The sequence below is a fragment of the Athene cunicularia genome (genome assembly GCF_003259725.1).
Source record: "Athene cunicularia isolate RWA chromosome 10 unlocalized genomic scaffold, athCun1 chr10_part1, whole genome shotgun sequence".
NCBI lineage: Eukaryota > Metazoa > Chordata > Aves > Strigiformes > Strigidae > Athene > Athene cunicularia.
The window spans coordinates 16,829,536-16,835,535 of NW_020799112.1; positions in this window are offsets into that span (position 1 = coordinate 16,829,536).

Sequence of the window (6,000 nt, forward strand, 5' to 3'; positions counted from 1 at the left end):
GACAGAGGAGCGAGGATAACACGGTCACAAGACTTTCTCAGGCTGCCGCCACCTCCAGCTCCGTCTCCTTCAGGCCTTGACACATCCTTTCCCCATATCCAGAAGCCCTGAGAAACTGCTTTGTACCACACTGCCTGTCGGATGTTATGCTGCCTAGCTGTTCCCACACCCATCCTCCTTTGCAGAAATTTGGTCCGCAAAGAGCAGACAAGTTCTCTAAAATGACTCAAGTTGTTGACAAAAATCCCCTCAAGCTGCTGACAAAACCCCAGAGAAACAGTCTATCAGCAAGGCCAGTCCCCGAGTTTTGCAAGCAACTTTTCCTTTTTATTACAGGCCCTGAGAAACCAAGAGAGGGAAGAAAGGAACCAGAGTGAAGCAACAGAATAGCTATTGCCTGATTTGGAACGGGTTTTTTTGCTGGATGATCTCCAATATTCCATTAAATAAAACCCTTATTAACTGCAGAGTGAAACACAAACACGGCAGTTACCAGACGCAACAACAGTGGGAGAAGTAAACAACGAGGATATTTAATGGCTAAGATCACAATTTAGCTACCAGCTAAAATATCTTCCCGTAGGATTATTTCCATCATCGTCACCCAGAAGTGATATGGATTGGTGTGCATGTGGTTTCTAGGTCAAATGTGAAGTCTACTTTAGTAATCTCGATGCCGTGGCAAAAATATCCTGTGTTGAAGGAATCTAAGAAGGAAAGTGGTAATTCCCAGTGGTGTCACAGCATAGGCCCTAGTTCAATATCAATTTATTTATATTTTTTAAATTCGATTTATTTGTTTTATTTGATTTTTAACTGTCTGAACTAGAAGTAGAGCCGGTCATTTCATGGTACTTACAATCCCATCATCGTGCAAACTCCTGGTCAGATGTGGTATTTGATATGTTTGTCAGCTTTTCGGAAGCAGATGCTTTTTTAATCATTAATATTCCTGGTCTAAAAGTTACCGCTGCTACTTGTTCTCCTTTTCACTTCACTAAGGATTTGCAAAGCTGTGGTGGTCTTTCCCAGAAGCCTTGTGTTTCTTTACTGCTAGGAAAAGTGACAAACCGTTGCAGTGTGCTGGTGGATGATCTCAATTTGAAGCAGAAAGACTTGCACAAGACCATGTCAGATGCATCATTTCTGATTCAGAGACTGGCTAACCCAAACCCACGAGAGGTGAAGACAGAGAACAAAGTTAGAGCCAGTGCATGCCTCTTTATTTGCATGAAGACATGCAGTCTTTATTTGGGTGGATTTCAGCCTGGGTACCACAGCAGGACCTAGTCCTGCATTGATCCTCGGCATCAAGCTGTGATGAGGAGGTGTCTTTTTGGGATGCTGAAGCACACAGGGGTTAAATGACTCTGTGCACCAAAGCAAATCACTGGTGACCCAAAATTACAACGTGGGAGTTCCTGACTCCTAGGCCCGTGCTCATTCCACTAGACCACACTGCCTTCTGAGAAAATATGTTTTAATGGTATCTGACCAGCTGTGTAAACATGTCAAGAGACAACCATGTAAAACCGAACTGCTCCCATTATGCAAGTTATAGTCTATTTTATTTGTAAGCACAATTCCTAAATCCCTCCTCCAAAATTATATTTTAAAAAAAAAAAAAAAAAAAAAAAAAACAAAAGAGGGAAATGAGGAAAACCAAAATAATTCCAGATAATTTTGATGTTTGTGCCTATGGGTGACATGACCAAGTTCATTTCCCCTTGGACAGTGAGCCTCTTCCCCTCTACCAGACTCTACTTTCCAATTTGGCTTCTTGTCAGAGAGCTGGTTTCAGGGACGGATGGGCTGATGCTGCCGTGGCGGATGGAGAAGGCACCTCTCTTTTCACCTCATGAGGTTTCCTCGGCTGTCAAACAACTTCTCTGCTTGAAAAGATGTTGCTGTAAGAATCCAAGCTATCGATGAGTCCCGAAACTCCTGAATAAATAATGAGGTCTGAGCACCCTCGATGTTCAGTATTGTATTTTCTCATTTTGCCTGTATTACGGGAAGACAAAACTTTGCCTGGACTAGGACACATTCAACCACCCAACAAGAGATCTTTATTCTTTTATTACAATCGCCCTTTTCTGCCCCAGTATTGCAGGGTACAGAAGAACAAGTGGTGTATTTAACACCAGTGTGATCCATCGTACCAAACACAGTTGTAGCAACATGCCATACAATGAATTTTTGCTGGGTTTTGATATAAAAAAACAGAGGATGGCTCGCTATTTATTACTGCTCCAAGAAGATCAAAAGTAACAGTTCTGGATAAAGTGCCCCAGTGCTTGCTTGAGCTGACTCCTCTCTAACAAAACGTTTCAGGCTTCAGTAGGACTCATGTATGCCTTAAGAGGAAAATCACTGTTGTACTTGTTTCATAGTTCGCTGTGAAGGGCTCTTGGCTGTGTAGGTGGCACAGGCACTCCAGGACTCAAACCACTTCCCTTTGCTCCAGCATGTAGACCCAGCTGCATCAAAAAATAGTGACATTTCTCACTTCCAAACAGTTTGGTTCAGGTTCTGGTGTTAATGCAGTTGCTAAGTGACAGCATTTCCCTGATCCCCCCACTCCGTACTCTGCTCTAAAGCAGCGGAAAGCTTTATCCACAGGAGCGGGCTGTGACAGTGTTTCAGCTCTCAGCTTTGCTCTCGGCCACGTATCATGGTGTTTCTGCAGCGTTTATCAGCGGTATTTTCTCTGTTCCTCTCCAGCAGTTAGACGCAGAGCCGAGTTCCCTGAGGAGGTCCACCCGTGCTGTTCCTCTGCTGCTGACTGCACCGTGACAACGCGAAAGAGAAACGTTCACCTTCTGTGTCACTTGCAGCAAACTTGTGCCACGGGGTCTTCAAGGTCCACAGAGGTCTCCTGGGGCTGGAGTCTGAATGACAGCAGTAAGTAATGAGCCGAGCACTGCGAAGAGGCGCAGCTCAGCTCAGGCTGTGGCTCTGATTATCGATAATGTGTTATTTTATTCTTTGTTCAGCGGGATTGTGTTGGAGCCTGTGAGCCCTGCTCATGCCGTCGTATTAGGCAGTGGATAATAAAAATAAAAAGGCAGTTTCTGTTCCAGTGAAATAAACGGAAGATGGTGCAGAAATTCCAGGTATGTTAATTAAGCGGGAATGCCTGGTACAGGCAGGAAGAAAGTCTGAGTGCTGGATGCTGAAGAAAACGCCTGAGTTGGTAGGGCTAAAAGCAGGTATTTCTTGCAGAGGAAATCACAAGTAGGGAGTTTTCATGGCTCATTTCTTATCTGGGTTTCCTGCTGGGACCATCACTTCCATGATTTTCCCCTTCTTCCTTGCCCTCCTCTTTCCCATCCCCAGCCCTTTCTGGTCTGGGTTTGTCTCCAGGAGTAACCCCACCTGATGGGTGAGAAAATGCCTCTCTGGATGTGTTGGGTGTGCTATATGCCCCGTGTACAGGGATCTGGAGCTGGCTCTGGCTGTGCTGGGCCCCCGTGCAGTGGATGTAACCTCCTACCCGGCCTTGGTACGGCAGTAGAGTTGTTCAGCTCACCCGGGTGGGCAGGTCTGGGCCTCTCCGGTACGTTACACCAGGAATAACGACAAGCTTGACACGGGTGTGAAGCCTCGCACAGGGCGGCCGTGCAGCGGGAGTGTGGGGAATCCGTGCCGGCTTGGTTCACCAGCCCACCCCAGCCGGGCACCTGTTGGCAGCTGCGGGGCATTGCTGGGGGCTCGGTCAGTCCTGGCGTCCTCACGTGAGGCTCCTCTGCTCTCCATTACGCTGAGGCTGGAGGAAGAGCACCCAGCTGCCTTGTAAGCCATCCGAGGCGACAGACTGGCTCCGAGTTTTGCTGACGAGGACTGCAGTGGAGGGTTTTTGTAGAGGCCCCTGCTCAGGGCAGGATTTTAGCAGGTGTTGAAGGTCTCCCTGAGGCCACTTTCCGGCAGGCTGAAAGCAGCCTTTCAGCGTTACTAGTGATGACATTGGATGAGAAAACATTTTTTTTTTTAAACAGTAGTTTCTTCAAAGCAAGATGTGAAAAGCAAAAAGTCCTTCTGAAACTAGAATTTGCTTCCTAGAGTAGAACACCGAAAAGTAATGAAAGCCAGATGCCTTGGCTTGTCCCAGAAACAGGAAAGGGAAGAAAAGTCAGTCTCAGCAGCCTGAAAACCTACAGTTACAGGAACCTGCTCCTGGACCCAGGGTCTCCCAAGCAATAGAGTCCAGGAAGGGCATGTGTTTGTGACACCGAAACACAGTGCGTGCAAGGCAGCAGAGGGGACTGGTACTGCTGACACAAAATGAAGTAGCTTCCAGGGGCTGGACTGCTTCCAGGATTTGCCTTGAGGGATGGGGAGATGTTGAAAGCCGCTTCAGGGCACCCATGGCTCTGGTGCACTAAATAAAGCCCCAACTACGAGCCTGAGAGCCTGACCTGAAGGCCCATTGTTGCAAAAGCTGTGTAGGTGTTCAGGGTCCTTCCTGGTTGGAGACAGCAATTAGGAGCTGAGCTGTGACAAGTTGCATTACACAAACCTCAAAGACCAGCCCAGTCCGTACATCCATTGCCCCCCACTTTCACATTGTGGTGCTAGTGTGTAAGGCAGCACCAGCTACGCACCCACGGTGTGTTCATCCTACCCTTCTGCGTCATCGTTTTGCAGGAAAAGAGGTGGGAGTTGTCCATTTGTGGATGGAAATATATGTGCATGGCAGAAATGAGTCTGACGCACTTTCTGAAGGACCAAGGTCATCATACAAGTGTGTGTATGTGCAGCAATAAATGTCTAAAGTAGGTGTGTGTGCATGTATAGATGTATACACTTGTCTGTGTGTATACAGACACTCAAGCTCAACATACATGGGCTGGAAAACGCAAGGGCTAAAATAATTGGTATGGTGGGCAAAAGAAGAAAATGCCCCCTCTCCCTGGGCTCCCACAGCCACCCCAGCTCTGCCAGAGACAATGGCAGGAAGCCAAGGGGAAAGAAAGGGATTGTCGGGGTGGGGTGGGAAGCCAAACCAGGCTGGGCGTCCACTGTTTCACACTGGAAGTACGGAAACTCAGCAGCTTGAGTCTTTTTTCATGAACCTTTCATCTGGAGCAAAAGGGCTCATACAAGCCATGCTCACTAGCCATGCCCCTGGGCTTACACACAGACCTCAGACTTGCAGGTTTCATCCCGTCCTGCTGATTTTTCTGGGTGGAGATGAAACACTGATTTCCTCTCAGGAAAAATCATCCCTTCCTGGGAATGGTTAAATAGTGCTGACTGCACGTATACCTTCTGGGAGGAACGAGAGAGGAACAAACCCAGCCAGTTCCAGGTTTTGCAAGTGGTGCAGACTTCGGAGAATAATCTTTAGCAATGAGGCTGATAAGCACTTTGTACAGCCACTAAATGCATGTGCTGGGCTGATCTTGAGGTCAGATATTTCCGCCTTGGTGTCCTGGTTCAGACCAGAGAATGATGCCAGATCCAGGCATCGAGCCACAGGTCTCTGCCTGCTCTGGATCTGGCTCCTACTGTCTGCAGGGGGTGGATCAGCACAGGCAGCTCTTGGTGTGGGGAGAGCCCCTGCGTATGCCTCTGCCTGTCCTCACTGCACCATCCTGGGCTCAGCTGTCACGTTTTGATTAATGATTGATCCACGCCAACATCACGCAGGTCCTCCAGCTGCAGCCAACTTCTACATGGCACATCGTCCAGTAGACACATGTATGTTATTAGCACTGCAAGTCCAGCAGAGAAAGCAGCTCTTCATCATATACGCTTTCGCCAGGATATTATAGCACAGTTTCCACTTCCTGGCAATTAACTCAGTCTTTCCCATTCCAAACCAAGAAGCATTGCATTCACAGATCGAGAGGTCTGCAGAGGTTGAGAGCTTCTTATTCCAATTTGGAAACACCAGAAAATTACTACGACAAAACATTTTTCCTGTCATTTAAACACAAAGAAAAAGGAAAAGTCTTCAGGAATATTCCATAAATTGTTAGTTTATCTCCCCTCTGT